The sequence below is a fragment of the Pristiophorus japonicus genome, chromosome 14 (genome assembly GCF_044704955.1).
Source record: "Pristiophorus japonicus isolate sPriJap1 chromosome 14, sPriJap1.hap1, whole genome shotgun sequence".
NCBI classification, from domain to species: domain Eukaryota; kingdom Metazoa; phylum Chordata; class Chondrichthyes; family Pristiophoridae; genus Pristiophorus; species Pristiophorus japonicus.
The window spans coordinates 70,207,635-70,225,453 of NC_091990.1; the positions used below are offsets into that span (position 1 = coordinate 70,207,635).

The 17,819-nt window shown below is 43.4% G+C and overlaps 1 protein-coding gene across 3 annotated transcripts in view; it reads left to right on the forward strand.

Annotated features, from left to right (window-relative positions):
* rims3 (regulating synaptic membrane exocytosis 3) overlaps positions 1 to 17,819 on the forward strand; it is a 713,695-nt gene that overhangs the window by 490,261 nt on the left and 205,615 nt on the right. The gene's annotated exons all lie outside the window — the stretch shown is intronic.

The window sequence follows — 17,819 nt, forward strand, 5'->3', positions numbered from 1 at the left end:
CCGATATCAATGTCCAGTATCAATGTACGGTATCAATGCCCAGTATCAATGTCCAGTATTAATGCCCAATATCAAAGTCCACTATCAATGTCCAGTATCAATGTCCAGTATCAACGCGGAGTACCAGTGCCCAGTAAAAATGCCCAGAATCAATGCCCAGTATCAATGTCCAGTATTAATGCCCAATATCAAAGTCCACTATCAATGTCCAGTATCAATGTCCAGTATCAATGCTGAGTACCAATGCCCAGTAAAAATGCCCAAAATCAATGTCCAGCATCAATGTCCAGTATCAATGCCCAGTATTAATGTCCAGTATCAATGTGCAGTATCAATGCTCAGTATCAACGTCCAGTATCAACGCCCAGTATAAATGCCCAGTATCAATGTCCAGTGTCAATGCCCAGAATAAATGCCCACTATCAATGCCCGGTGTCAATATCCATTATCAATGCTAAGTATCAATGTCCAGTATCAATGCTCAGTATCAATGCCCGGTATCAATGCCCGGTGTCAATGTCCAGTATCAATGTCCCGTATCAATGCCCAGTATCAACATCCAGTATTAACGGCCAGTATTAATGCCCGGTATTAATGTCCGGTGTCAATGTCCAGTATCAATGTCCAGTATCAATGCCCAGTATCAACGTCCAGGATCAACGCCCAGTATCAATGCCCAGTATCAATGTCCAGTGTCAATGCCCAGAATAAATGCCCACTATCAATGTCCGGTGTTAATGTCCAGTATCAATGCCTAGTATCAATGTCCAGTATCAATGCTCGGTGTCACTGTCCATTATCAATGCCCGGTATCAATGCCCGGTATCAATGCCCAGAATAAATGCCCACTATCAATGCCCGGTGTCAATGTCCAGTATCAATGCCCAGTATCAATGTCCAGTATCAATGCTCATTATCAATGCCCGGTATCAATGCCCAGTATCAATGTCTGGTGTCAATGTCCAGTATCAATGCCCAGTATTAATGTGCAGTATCAATGCCCAGTATCAACGTCCAGTATCAACGCCCAGTATCAATGGACAGTATCAATATCCAGTGTCAATGTCCATTATCAATGCCCAGAATAAATGACTAGTATCAATGCCCGGATTCAATGTCCAGTACCAATGCCCAGTATCAAAGTCCAGTATCAATGCTCAGTATCAATGCCCGATATCAATGTCCAGTATCAATGCCCGATATCAATGTCCAGTATCAATGTCCAGTATCAATGCTGAGCACCAATGCCCAGTAAAAATTCCCAGAATCAATGTTCAGTATCAATGTGCAGTATCAATGCCCAGTATCAATGCCCAGTGTCAATGTCCAGTATCAATTTCCATTATCAATGCCCAGTATCAATGCCCAGTATCAATGCCCAGAATAAATGCCCACTATCAATGCCCGGTGTCAATGTCCAGTATCAATGCCCAGTTTCAATGTCCAGTATCAATGCTCATTATCAATGCCCGGTATCAATGCCCAGAATCAATGCCCGGTGTCAATGTCCAGTATCAATGCCCAGTTTCAATGTCCAGTATCAATGCCCAGTATCAACATCCAGTATCAATGCCCAGTATCAATGGCCAGTATCAATGTCCAGTGTCAATGTCCAGTATCAAAGCCCAGAATAAATGCCCACTATCAATGCCCATTATTAATGCCAAGTATCAATTCCCAGTATCAAAGTCCAGTATCAATGTCAAGTATCAATGCCCAGTATCTATGGCCTGTGTCAATGTCCAGTATCAATGTCCAGTATCATTGCCCAGTATCAATGCCAGCTGTCACTGTCCAGTATCAATGCACAGTATCAATACCCAGTATTAATATCCAGTATCAATGCCCAGTATCAACGTCCAGTATCAATGCCCTGTTTCAATGCCCACTGTCAATGCCCAGTATCAATGTCCAGTATCAATGCTGAGTGTCAATGCCCGGTATCAATGCCCGGTGTCGATGTCCTGTATCAATGCCCAGTATCAATGTCCAGTATCAATGCCCAGTATCAACATCCAGTATCAACGCCCAGTATCAATGTCCAGTGTCAATGTCCAGTATCAATGCTCACTATCAATGCCCGGTGTCAATGTCCAGTATCAATGCCCGATATCAATGTCCTGTATCAATGCCCAGTATCAATGCCCAGTGTCAATGTCCAGTATTAATGCCCAACATCAAAGTCCACTATCAATGTCCAGTATCAATGCTGAGTATCAATGCCCAGTATCAATGCCAGGTGTCGATGTCCAGTATCAATGTCCAATGTCAATGTCCAGTATCAATGCCCAGTATCAATGTCCAGTATCAATGCTCAGTATCAATGCCCGATATCAATGTCCAGCATCAATGTCCGGTATCAATGCCCAGTATCAATGTCTATATTAATGCCCAATATCAAAGTCCACTATCAATGTCCAGTATCAATGTCCAGTATCAATGCAGTGTACCAATGCCCAGTAAAAATGACCAGAATCAAAGTCCAGTATCAATGCCCAGTATCAATGCCCAGTATCATTGCCCAGTATCAATGCCAGCTGTCACCGTCCAGTATCAATGTCCAGTATCAATGCCCAGTATCAACGTCCAGTATCAACGCCCAGTATCAATGTCCAGTGTCAATCCCCAGTATCAATGCTCACTATCAATGCCCGGTGTCAATGTCCAGTATCAATGCCCGATATCAATGTCCAGTATCAATGTCCGATATCAATGCCCAGTATCAATGTCCAGTATTAATATCCAATATCAAAGTCCACTATCAATGTCCAGTATCAATGTCCAGTATCAATGTTGTGTACCAATGCCCAGTAAAAATGACCAGAATCAATGTTCAGTATCAAAGTCCAGTATCAATGCCCAGTATCAATGCCCAGTGTCAATGTCCAGTATTAATGCCCAACATCAAAGTCCACTATCAATGGCCAGTATCAATGCTGAGTATCAATGCCCAGTATCAATGCCCGGTGTCGATGTCCAGTATCAATGTCCAATGTCAATGTCCAGTATCAATGCCCAGTATCAATGTCCAGTATCAACGCCCAGTATCAATGGCCAGTATCAATGTCCAGTGTCAATGTCCATGATCAATGCCCAGAATAAATGACTAGTGTCAATGCCCGGATTCCATGTCCAGTACCAATGCCCAGTATCAATATCCAGTATCAATGCTCAGTATCAATGCCCGATATCAATGTCCAGTATCAATGCCCGATATCAATGTCCAGTATTAATGTCCAGTATCAATGCTGAGCACCAATGCCCAGTGAAAATGCCCCGAATCAATGTTCAGTATCAATGTGCAGTATCAATGCCCAGTATCAATGCCCAGTATCAATGTCCATTATCAATGCCCAGTGTCAAAGCCCAGTGTCAATGCCCAGTATCAATGTCCAGTATCAATGTCCAGTATCAATGTCAAGTATCAGTCCCCAGTATCAATGCCCAGTATCAATGCCCAGAGTAAATGCCCACTCTCAATGACCAGTATGAATGTCCGGATTCAATGTCCAGTATCAATTTCCAGTATCAATGCACGGTATCAATGCCCGGTGTCGATGTCCTGTATCAATGCCCAGTATCAATGTCCAGTATCAATGAACAGTTTCAACGTCCAGTATCAATGAACAGTTTCAACGTCCAGTATCAACGCCCAGTATCAATGCCCAATATCAATGTCCAGTGTCAATATGCAGTATCAATGCCCAGTATCAATGTCCAGTATTAATGCTCAGTATCAATGCCCGGTGTCAATGCCCAGTATCACTGCCCAGTATCAATACCCAGTATCAATGCCCATTATCAATTTCTGCTATCAATGTTCAGTATCACTGTCCAGTATAAATGTTCAGTACCAATGTCCAGTATCAATGTCTGGTATCAATGTCCAGTATCAATGTTCAGTATCAATGTCCAGTATCAATGCCCAGTATCAATGTCCAGTTTCAATGCCCGGTATCAATGTCTGGTATCAATGTCCGGTATCAATGTCGTTTATCAACGTCCGATATCTATGCTGTGTACCAATGACCATTAAAAATGCTCAGAATCAATGTCCAGTATCAATGTCCTGTATCAATACCCAGTATCAATGCCCAGTGTCAATGTCCATTTTCAATGTCCAGTGTCAATGTCCAGTATCAACGACCAGTATTAATGTCCAGTATCAATGTCCAGTGTCAATGCCCAGTATCAATGCCCAGAATAAATGCCCAGTATCAATGCTCGGAGTCAATGTCCAGTATCAATGCCCAGTATCATTGCCCAGTATCAATGCCCGGAGTCTATGTCCAGTATCAATGCCCAGTATCAATGACCGGTATCAATACCCGGTGTCAATGTCCAGTATCAATGCTCAGTATCAACGTCCAGTATCAACGCCCAGTATCAATGCCCAGTATCAATGTCCAGTGTCAATTCCTAGAATAAATGCCCACTATCAATGCCCGGTGTTAATGTCCAGTATCAATGCCCAGTATCAATGTCCAGTATCAATGCTCGGTGTCATTGTCCATTATCAATGCCCAGTATCAACGTCCAGTATCAACGCCCAGTATCAATGCCCAGTATCAATAACCGGTATCAATGCCCGGTGTCAATGTCCAGTATCAATGTCCAGTATCAATGCTCAGTATCAACGTCCAGTATCAACGCCCAGTATCAATGCCCAGTATCAATGTCCAGTGTCAATGCCCAGAATAAATGCCCACTATCAATGCCCGGTGTCAATGTCCAGTATCAATGCTAAGTATCAATGCCCAGTATCAATGCTCAGTATCAATGCCCGGTATCAATGCCCGGTGTCAATGTCCAGTATCAATGTCCAGTATCAATGCCCAGTATCAACGTCCAGTATTAACGGCCAGTATTAATGCCCGGTATCAATGCCCGGTGTCAATGTCCAGTATCAATGTCCCGTATCAATGCCCAGTATCAATGTCCAGTATCAATGTCCAGTGTCAATGCCCAGAATAAATGCCCACTATCAATGCCCGGTGTCAATGTCCAGTATCAATGCCAAGTATCAATGTCCAGTATCAATGCTCAGTATCAATGCCCGGTATCAATGCCCGGTGTCAATGTCCAGTATCCATGTCCAGTATCAATGCCCAGTATCAACGTACAGTATCAACGCCCAGTATTAATGCCCGGTATCAATCCCCAGTGTCAATGTCCAGTATCAATGTCCAGTATCAATGCCCAGTATCAACGTCCAGTATCAACGCCCAGTATTAATGCCCGGTATCAATCCCCAGTGTCAATGTCCAGTATCAATGCCCAGAATAAATGCCCACTATCAATGCCCGGTGTCAATGTCCAGTATCAATGCCCAGTATCAACGTCCAGTATCAACGCCCAGTATCAATGCCGAGTATCAATGACCGGTATCAATGATCGGTGTCAATGTCCAGTATCAATGCTCAGTATCAACGTCCAGTATCAACGCCCAGTATCAATGCCCAGTATCAATGTCCAGTGTCAATGCCCAGAATAAATGCCCACTATCAATGCCCGGTGTCAATGTCCATTATCAATGCTAAGTATTAATGTCCAGTATCAATGCTCAGTATCAATGCCCGGTATCAATGCCCGGTGTCAATGTCCAGTATCAATGTCACGTATCAATGCCCAGTATCAACGTCCAGTATTAACGGCCAGTATTAATGCCCGGTATTAATGCCCGGTGTCAATGTCCAGTATCAATGTCAAGTATCAATGCCCAGTATCAATGTCCAGGATCAACGCCCAGTATCAATACCCAGTATCAATGTCCAGTGTCAATGCCCAGAATAAATGCCCACTATCAATGTCCGGTGTTAATGTCCAATATCAATGCCTAGTATCAATGTCCAGTATCAATGCTCGGTGTCACTGTCCATTATCAATGCCCGGTATCAATGCCCGGTATCAATGCCCAGAATAAATGGCCACTATCAATTCCCGGTGTCAATGTCCAGTATCAATGCCCAGTATCAATGCTCATTATCAATGCCCGGTATCAATGCCCAGTATCAATGTCCGGTGCCAATGTCCAGTATCAATGCCCAGTATTAATGTGCAGTATCAATGCCCAGTATCAACGTCCAGTATCAACGCCCAGTATCAATGGACAGTATCAATATGCAGTGTCAATGTCCATTATCAATGCCCAGAATAAATGATTGGTATCAATGCCAGGATTCAATGTCCAGTACCAATGCCCAGTATCAATGTCCAGTATCAATGCTCAGTATCAATGCCCGATATCAATGTCCAGTATCAATGTCCAGTATCAATGCTGAGCACCAATGCCCTGTAAAAATTCCCAGAATCAATGTTCAGTATCAATGTGCAGTATCAATGCCCAGTATCAATGTCCATTATCAATGCGCAGTATCAATGTCCAGTATCAATGTCAAGTATCAGTGCCCAGTATCAATGCCCAGTGTCAATGTCCAGTATCAATTTCCATTATCAATGCCCAGTATCAATGCCCAGTATCAATGCCCAGTATCAATGCCCAGAATAAATGCCCACTATCAATGCCCGGTGTCAATGTCCAGTATCAATGCCCAGTTTCAATATCCAGTATCAATGCTCATTATCAATGCCCGGTATCAATGCCCAGAATCAATGCCCGGTGTCAATGTCCAGTATCAATGCCCAGTTTCAATGTCCAGTATCAATGCCCAGTATCAAAGTCCAGTATCAATGCCCAGTATCAATGGCCAGTATCAATGTCCAGTGTCAATGTCCAGTATCAATGCCCAGAATAAATGACCAGTATCAATGCACGGATTCAATGTCCAGTATCAATGTCCAGTATCAATGCCCGATGTCGATGTCCTGTATCAATGCCCAGTATCAATGCCCAGTATCAATGTCCAGTGTCAATGTGCAGTATCAATGCCCAGTATCAATGTCCAGTATTAATGCTCAGTATCAATGCCCGGTGTCAATGTCCAGTATCAATGCCCGATATCAATGTCCAGTATCAATGTCCAGTATCAATGCCCAGTATCAATGTCCAGTATTAATGTCCAATATCAAAGTCCACTATCAATGTCCAGTATCAATGTCCAGTATCAATGCTGTGTACCAATGCCCAGTAAAAATGCCCAGAATCAATGTCCAGTATCAATGTCCAGTATCAATGCCGAGAATAAATGCCCACTATCAATGCCCAGTGTCAAAGTCCATTATCAATGCCCAGTGTCAATGCCCAGTATCAATGTCCAGTGTCAATGTGCAGTATCAATGCCCAGTATCAATGTCCAGTATTAATGCTCAGTATCAATGCCCGGTGTCAATGTCCAGTATCAATTCCCGATATCAATGTCCAGTATCAATGTCCAGTATCAATGCCCAGTATCAATGTCCAGTATTAATGTCCAATATCAAAGTCCACTATCAATGTCCAGTGTCAATGTGCAGTATCAATGCCCAGTATCAATGTCCAGTATTAATGCTCACTATCAATGCCCGGTGTCAATGTCCAGTATCAATGCCCGATATCAAAGTCCAGTATCAATGTCAAGTATCAATGCCCAGTATCTGTGGCCTGTGTCAATGTCCAGTATCAATGTCCAGTATCATTGCCCAGTATCAATGCCAGCTGTCACTGTCCAGTATCAATGCACAGTATCAATACCCAGTATCAATGTCCAGTATCAATGCCCAGTATCAACGTCCAGTATCAACGCCCAGTTTCAATGCCCACTATCAATGTCCAGTATCAGTGTCCAGTATCAATGCTGAGTATCAATGCACGGTATCAATGCCCGGTGTCGATGTCCTGTATCAATGCCCAGTATCAATGTCCAGTATCAATGCTGAGTATCAATGCCCAGTATCAATGCCCGGTGTCGATGTCCAGTATCAATGTCCAATGTCAATGTCCAGTATCAATGCCCAGTATCAATGTCCAGTATCAATGCTCAGTATCAATGCCCGATATCAATGTCCAGCATCAATGTCCGGTATCAATGCCCAGTATCAATGTCTATATTAATGCCCAATATCAAAGTCCACTATCAATGTCCAGTATCAATGTCCAGTATCAATGCTGTGTACCAATGCCCAGTAAAAATGACCAGAATCAACGTCCAGTATCAACGCCCAGTTGCACTGCCCACTATCAATGTCCAGTATCAATGTCCAGTATCAATGCTGAGTATCAATGCCCAGTATCAGTGCCCGGTGTCGATGTCCAGTATCAATGCCCAGTATCAATTTCCAGTATCAATTTCCAGTATCAACGTCCAGTATCAATGCCCAGTATCAATGCCCAGTATCATTGCCCAGTATCAATGCCAGCTGTCACTGTCCAGTATCAATGTCCAGTATCAATGACCAGTATCAACGTCCAGTATCAACGCCCAGTTTCAAAGCCCACTATCAATGTCCAGTATCAATGTCCAGTATCAATGCTGAGTATCAATGCCCGGTATCAATGCCCGGTGTCGATGTCCTGTATCAATGCCCAGTATCAATGTCCAGTATCAATGCCCAGTATCAACGTCCAGTATCAACGCCCAGTATCAATGCCCAGTATCAATGCCCAGTATCAATGTCCAGTGTCAATGTCCAGGATCAATGCTCACTATCAATGCCCGGTGTCAATGTCCAGTATCAATGCCGATATCAATGTCCAGTATCAATGTCCAGTATCAATGCTGTGTACCAATGCCCAGTAAAAATGACCAGAATCAATGTTCAGTATCAAAGTCCAGTATCAATGCCCAGTATCAATGCCCAGTGTCAATGTCCAGTATTAATGCCGAACATCAAAGTCCACTATCAATGGCCAGTATCAATGCCCGGTGTCGATGTCCAGTATCAATGTCCAATGTCAATGTCCAGTATCAATGCCCAGTATCAATGTCCAGGATCAACGCCCAGTATCAATGGCCAGTATCAATGTCCAGTTTCAATGTCCATGATCAATGCCCAGAATAAATGACTACTATCAATGCCCGGATTCAATGTCCAGTACCAATGCCCAGTATCAATGTCCAGTATCAATGCTCAGTATCAATGCCCGATATCAATGTCCAGTATCAATGCCCGATATCAATGTCCAGTATCAATGTCCAGTATCAATGCTGAGCACCAATGCCCAGTAAAAATGCCCCGAATCAATGTTCAGTATCAATGTGCAGTATCAATGCCCAGTATCAATGCCCAATATCAATGTCCATTATCAATGCCCAGTGTCAATGCACAGTATCAATGCCCAGTATCAATGTCCAGTATCAATGTCAAGTATCAGTCCCCAGTATCAATGCCCAGTGTCAATGTCCAGTATCAATGTCCATTATCAATGCCCAGTATCAATGCCCAGTATCAATGCCCAGTATCAATGCCCAGAATAAATGCCCACTCTCAATGCCCGGTGTCAATGTCCAGTATCAATGCCCAGTTTCAATGTCCAGTCTCAATGCTCATTATCCATGCCCGGTATCAATGCCCAGAATCAATGCCCGGTGTCAATGTCCAGTATCAAAGCCCAGTATCAATGTCCAGTATCAATGCCCAGTATCAACGTCCAGTATCAACGCCCAGTATCAATGGCCAGTATCAATGTCCAGTGTCAATGTCCAGTATCAATGCCCAGAATAAATTACCAGTATCAATGCCCGGATTCAATGTCCAGTATCAATGTCCAGTATCAATGCACGGTATCAATGCTCGGTGTCGATGTCCTGTATCAATGTGCAGTATCAATGCCCAGTATCAATGTCCAGTATTAATGCTCGGTATCAATGCCCGGTGTCAATGTCCAGTATCAATGTCCGGTATCAATGTCCTGTATCAATGCCCAGTATCAATGTCCAGTTTCAATGCCCAGTTTCAACATCCAGTATCAACGCCCAGTATCAATGCCCAGTATCAATGTCCAGTGTCAATGTGCAGTATCAATGCCCAGTATCAATGTCCTGTATCAATGCTCAGTATCAATGCCCGGTGTCAATGCCCAGTATCACTGCCCGGTATCAATACCCAGTATCAATGCCCATTATCAATTTCTGCTATCAATGTTCAGTATCACTGTCCAGTATAAATGTCCAGTTTCAATGCCCGGTATCAATGTCTGGTATCAATGTCCGGTATCAATGTCGTTTATCAACGTCCGATATCTATGCTGTGTACCAATGCCCATTAAAAATGCTCAGAATCAATGTCCAGTATCAATGTCCTGTATCAATACCCAGTATCAATGCCCAGTGTCAATGTCCATTTTCAATGTCCAGTGTCAATGTCCAGTATCAACGACCAGTATTAACGTCCAGTATCAATGTCCAGTGTCAATGCCCAGTATCAATGCCCAGAATAAATGCCCAGTATCAATGCCCGGAGTCAATGTCCAGTATCAATGCCCAGTATCATTGCCCAGTATCAATGCCCAGAATCAATGTCCAGTATCAATGCCCAGTATCAATGACCGGTATCAATGCCCGGTGTCAATGTCCAGTATCAATGCTCAGTATCAACGTCCAGTATCAATGGCCAGTATCAATATCCAGTGTCAATGTCCATTATCAATGCCCAGAATAAATCACTAGTATCAATGCCCGGATTCAATGTCCAGTACCAATGCCCAGTATCAATGTCCAGTATCAATGCTCAGTATCAATGCCCGATATCAATGTCCAGTATCAATGCCCGATATCAATGTCCAGTATCAATGTCCAGTATCAATGCTGAGCACCAATGCCCAGTAAAAATGCCCCGAATCAATGTTCAGTATCAGTGTGCAGTATCAGTGCCCAGTATCAATGCCCAGTATCAATGTCCATTATCAATGCCCAGTGTCAATGCACAGTAATAATGCCCAGTATCAATGTCCAGTATCAATGTCAAGAATCAGTCCCCAGTATCAATGCCCAGTGTCAATGTCCAGTATCAATGTCCATTATCAATGCCCAGTATCAATGCCCAGTATCAATGCCCAGTATCAATGCCCAGAATAAATGCCCACACTCAATGCCCGGTGTCAATGTCCAGTATCAATGCCCAGTTTCAATGTCCAGTCTCAATGCTCATTATCCATGCCCGGTATCAATGCCCAGAATCAATGCCCGGTGTCAATGTCCAGTATCAATGCCCAGTATCAATGTCCAGTATCAATGCCCAGTATCAATGTCCAGTATCAACGCATAGTATCAATGGCCAGTAATGTCCAGTGTCAATGTCCAGTATCAATGCCCAGAATAAATTACCAGTATCAATGCCCGGATTCAATGTCCAGTATCAATGTCCAGTATCAATGCACGGTATCAATGCCCGGTGTCGATGTCCTGTATCAATGCCCAGTATCAATGTCCAGTATCAATGTGCACTATCAATGCCCAGTATCAATGTCCAGTATTAATGCTCAGTATCAATGCCCGGTGTCAATGTCCAGTATCAATGTCCAATATCAAAGTCCACTATCAATGTCCAGTATCAATGTCCAGTATCAATGCTGTGTACCAATGCCCAGTAAAAATGCCCAGAATCAATGTCCAGTATCAATGTCCAGTATCAATGCCGAGAATAAATGCCCACTATCAATGCCCAGTATCAATGTCCAGTGTCAATGCCTAGAATAAATGCCAACTATCAATGCCCAGTATTAATGCCAAGTATCAATACCCAGTATCAAAGTCCAGTATCAATGTCAAGTATCAATGCCCAGTATCTATGGCCTGTGTCAATGTCCAGTATCAATGTCCAGTATCATTGCCCAGTATCAATGCCAGCTGTCACTGTCCAATATCAATGCACAGTATCAATACCCAGTATCAATGTCCAGTATCAATGCCCAGTATCAACGTCCAGTATCAACGCTCAGTTTCAATGCCCACTATCAATGTCCAGTATCAATGTCCAGTATCAATGCTGAGTATCAATGCACGGTATCAATGCCCGGTGTCGATGTCCTGTATCAATGCCCAGTATCAATGTCCAGTATCAATGCTGAGTATCAATGCCCAGTATCAATGCCCGGTGTCGATGTCCAGTATCAATGTCCAATGTCAATGTCCAGTATCAATGCCCAGTATCAATGTCCAGTATCAATGCTCAGTATCAATGCCCGATATCAATGTCCAGCATCAATGTCCGGTATCAATGCCCAGTATCAATGTCTATATTAATGCCCAATATCAAAGTCCACTATCAATGTCCAGTATCAATGTCCAGTATCAATGCTGTGTACCAATGCCCAGTAAAAATGACCAGAATCAACGTCCAGTATCAACGCCCAGTTGCAATGCCCACTATCAATGTCCAGTATCAATGTCCAGTATCAATGCTGAGTATCAATGCCCAGTATCAATGCCCGGTGTCGATGTCCAGTATCAATGCCCAGTATCAATTTCCAGTATCAATTTCCAGTATCAACGTCCAGTATCAATGCCCAGTATCAATGCCCAGTATCATTGCCCAGTATCAATGCCAGCTGTCACTGTCCAGTATCAATGTCCATATCAATGACCAGTATCAACGTCCAGTATCAACGCCCAGTTTCAATGCCCACTATCAATGTCCAGTATCAATGTCCAGTATCAGTGCTGAGTATCAATGCCCGGTATCAATGCCCGGTGTCGATGTCCTGTATCAATGTCCAGTATCAATGCCCAGTATCAACGTCCAGTATCAATGCTCAGTATCAATGCCCGGTATCAATGCCCGGTGTCAATGTCCAGTATCCATGTCCAGTATCAATGCCCAGTATCAACGTACAGTATCAACGCCCAGTATTAATGCCCGGTATCAATCCCCAGTGTCAATGTCCAGTATCAATGCCCAGAATAAATGCCCACTATCAATGCCCGGTGTCAATGTCCAGTATCAATGCCAAGTATCAATGTCCAGTATCAATGCTCAGTATCAATGCCCGGTATCAATGCCCGGTGTCAATGTCCAGTATCCATGTCCAGTATCAATGCCCAGTATCAACGTACAGTATCAACGCCCAGTATTAATGCCCGGTATCAATCCCCAGTGTCAATGTCCAGTATCAATGTCCAGTATCAATGCCCAGTATCAACGTCCAGTATCAACGCCCAGTATTAATGCCCGGTATCAATCCCCAGTGTCAATGTCCAGTATCAATGCCCAGAATAAATGCCCACTATCAATGCCCGGTGTCAATGTCCAGTATCAATGCCCAGTATCAACGTCCAGTATCAACGCCCAGTATCAATGCCGAGTATCAATGACCGGTATCAATGATCGGTGTCAATGTCCAGTATCAATGCTCAGTATCAACGTCCAGTATCAACGCCCAGTATCAATGCCCAGTATCAATGTCCAGTGTCAATGCCCAGAATAAATGCCCACTATCAATGCCCGGTGTCAATGTCCATTATCAATGCTAAGTATTAATGTCCAGTATCAATGCTCAGTATCAATGCCCGGTATCAATGCCCGGTGTTAATGTCCAGTATCAATGTCACGTATCAATGCCCAGTATCAACGTCCAGTATTAACGGCCAGTATTAATGCCCGGTATTAATGCCCGGTGTCAATGTCCAGTATCAATGTCAAGTATCAATGCCCAGTATCAATGTCCAGGATCAACGCCCAGTATCAATACCCAGTATCAATGTCCAGTGTCAATGCCCAGAATAAATGCCCACTATCAATGTCCGGTGTTAATGTCCAATATCAATGCCTAGTATCAATGTCCAGTATCAATGCTCGGTGTCACTGTCCATTATCAATGCCCGGTATCAATGCCCGGTATCAATGCCCAGAATAAATGGCCACTATCAATTCCCGGTGTCAATGTCCAGTATCAATGCCCAGTATCAATGCTCATTATCAATGCCCGGTATCAATGCCCAGTATCAATGTCCGGTGCCAATGTCCAGTATCAATGCCCAGTATTAATGTGCAGTATCAATGCCCAGTATCAACGTCCAGTATCAACGCCCAGTATCAATGGACAGTATCAATATGCAGTGTCAATGTCCATTATCAATGCCCAGAATAAATGATTGGTATCAATGCCAGGATTCAATGTCCAGTACCAATGCCCAGTATCAATGTCCAGTATCAATGCTCAGTATCAATGCCCGATATCAATGTCCAGTATCAATGTCCAGTATCAATGCTGAGCACCAATGCCCTGTAAAAATTCCCAGAATCAATGTTCAGTATCAATGTGCAGTATCAATGCCCAGTATCAATGTCCATTATCAATGCGCAGTATCAATGTCCAGTATCAATGTCAAGTATCAGTGCCCAGTATCAATGCCCAGTGTCAATGTCCAGTATCAATTTCCATTATCAATGCCCAGTATCAATGCCCAGTATCAATGCCCAGTATCAATGCCCAGAATAAATGCCCACTCTCAATGCCCGGTGTCAATGTCCAGTATCAATGCCCAGTTTCAATGTCCAGTCTCAATGCTCATTATCCATGCCCGGTATCAATGCCCAGAATCAATGCCCGGTGTCAATGTCCAGTATCAAAGCCCAGTATCAATGTCCAGTATCAATGCCCAGTATCAACGTCCAGTATCAACGCCCAGTATCAATGGCCAGTATCAATGTCCAGTGTCAATGTCCAGTATCAATGCCCAGAATAAATTACCAGTATCAATGCCCGGATTCAATGTCCAGTATCAATGTCCAGTATCAATGCACGGTATCAATGCTCGGTGTCGATGTCCTGTATCAATGTGCAGTATCAATGCCCAGTATCAATGTCCAGTATTAATGCTCGGTATCAATGCCCGGTGTCAATGTCCAGTATCAATGTCCGGTATCAATGTCCTGTATCAATGCCCAGTATCAATGTCCAGTTTCAATGCCCAGTTTCAACATCCAGTATCAACGCCCAGTATCAATGCCCAGTATCAATGTCCAGTGTCAATGTGCAGTATCAATGCCCAGTATCAATGTCCTGTATCAATGCTCAGTATCAATGCCCGGTGTCAATGCCCAGTATCACTGCCCGGTATCAATACCCAGTATCAATGCCCATTATCAATTTCTGCTATCAATGTTCAGTATCACTGTCCAGTATAAATGTCCAGTTTCAATGCCCGGTATCAATGTCTGGTATCAATGTCCGGTATCAATGTCGTTTATCAACGTCCGATATCTATGCTGTGTACCAATGCCCATTAAAAATGCTCAGAATCAATGTCCAGTATCAATGTCCTGTATCAATACCCAGTATCAATGCCCAGTGTCAATGTCCATTTTCAATGTCCAGTGTCAATGTCCAGTATCAACGACCAGTATTAACGTCCAGTATCAATGTCCAGTGTCAATGCCCAGTATCAATGCCCAGAATAAATGCCCAGTATCAATGCCCGGAGTCAATGTCCAGTATCAATGCCCAGTATCATTGCCCAGTATCAATGCCCAGAATCAATGTCCAGTATCAATGCCCAGTATCAATGACCGGTATCAATGCCCGGTGTCAATGTCCAGTATCAATGCTCAGTATCAACGTCCAGTATCAATGGCCAGTATCAATATCCAGTGTCAATGTCCATTATCAATGCCCAGAATAAATCACTAGTATCAATGCCCGGATTCAATGTCCAGTACCAATGCCCAGTATCAATGTCCAGTATCAATGCTCAGTATCAATGCCCGATATCAATGTCCAGTATCAATGCCCGATATCAATGTCCAGTATCAATGTCCAGTATCAATGCTGAGCACCAATGCCCAGTAAAAATGCCCCGAATCAATGTTCAGTATCAGTGTGCAGTATCAGTGCCCAGTATCAATGCCCAGTATCAATGTCCATTATCAATGCCCAGTGTCAATGCACAGTAATAATGCCCAGTATCAATGTCCAGTATCAATGTCAAGAATCAGTCCCCAGTATCAATGCCCAGTGTCAATGTCCAGTATCAATGTCCATTATCAATGCCCAGTATCAATGCCCAGTATCAATACCCAGTATCAATGCCCAGAATAAATGCCCACACTCAATGCCCGGTGTCAATGTCCAGTATCAATGCCCAGTTTCAATGTCCAGTCTCAATGCTCATTATCCATGCCCGGTATCAATGCCCAGAATCAATGCCCGGTGTCAATGTCCAGTATCAATGCCCAGTATCAATGTCCAGTATCAATGCCCAGTATCAATGTCCAGTATCAACGCATAGTATCAATGGCCAGTAATGTCCAGTGTCAATGTCCAGTATCAATGCCCAGAATAAATTACCAGTATCAATGCCCGGATTCAATGTCCAGTATCAATGTCCAGTATCAATGCACGGTATCAATGCCCGGTGTCGATGTCCTGTATCAATGCCCAGTATCAATGTCCAGTATCAATGTGCACTATCAATGCCCAGTATCAATGTCCAGTATTAATGCTCAGTATCAATGCCCGGTGTCAATGTCCAGTATCAATGTCCAATATCAAAGTCCACTATCAATGTCCAGTATCAATGTCCAGTATCAATGCTGTGTACCAATGCCCAGTAAAAATGCCCAGAATCAATGTCCAGTATCAATGTCCAGTATCAATGCCGAGAATAAATGCCCACTATCAATGCCCAGTATCAATGTCCAGTGTCAATGCCTAGAATAAATGCCAACTATCAATGCCCAGTATTAATGCCAAGTATCAATACCCAGTATCAAAGTCCAGTATCAATGTCAAGTATCAATGCCCAGTATCTATGGCCTGTGTCAATGTCCAGTATCAATGTCCAGTATCATTGCCCAGTATCAATGCCAGCTGTCACTGTCCAATATCAATGCACAGTATCAATACCCAGTATCAATGTCCAGTATCAATGCCCAGTATCAACGTCCAGTATCAACGCTCAGTTTCAATGCCCACTATCAATGTCCAGTATCAATGTCCAGTATCAATGCTGAGTATCAATGCACGGTATCAATGCCCGGTGTCGATGTCCTGTATCAATGCCCAGTATCAATGTCCAGTATCAATGCTGAGTATCAATGCCCAGTATCAATGCCCGGTGTCGATGTCCAGTATCAATGTCCAATGTCAATGTCCAGTATCAATGCCCAGTATCAATGTCCAGTATCAATGCTCAGTATCAATGCCCGATATCAATGTCCAGCATCAATGTCCGGTATCAATGCCCAGTATCAATGTCTATATTAATGCCCAATATCAAAGTCCACTATCAATGTCCAGTATCAATGTCCAGTATCAATGCTGTGTACCAATGCCCAGTAAAAATGACCAGAATCAACGTCCAGTATCAACGCCCAGTTGCAATGCCCACTATCAATGTCCAGTATCAATGTCCAGTATCAATGCTGAGTATCAATGCCCAGTATCAATGCCCGGTGTCGATGTCCAGTATCAATGCCCAGTATCAATTTCCAGTATCAATTTCCAGTATCAACGTCCAGTATCAATGCCCAGTATCAATGCCCAGTATCATTGCCCAGTATCAATGCCAGCTGTCACTGTCCAGTATCAATGTCCATATCAATGACCAGTATCAACGTCCAGTATCAACGCCCAGTTTCAATGCCCACTATCAATGTCCAGTATCAATGTCCAGTATCAGTGCTGAGTATCAATGCCCGGTATCAATGCCCGGTGTCGATGTCCTGTATCAATGTCCAGTATCAATGCCCAGTATCAACGTCCAGTATCAATGCTCAGTATCAATGCCCGGTATCAATGCCCGGTGTCAATGTCCAGTATCCATGTCCAGTATCAATGCCCAGTATCAACGTACAGTATCAACGCCCAGTATTAATGCCCGGTATCAATCCCCAGTGTCAATGTCCAGTATCAATGCCCAGAATAAATGCCCACTATCAATGCCCGGTGTCAATGTCCAGTATCAATGCCAAGTATCAATGTCCAGTATCAATGCTCAGTATCA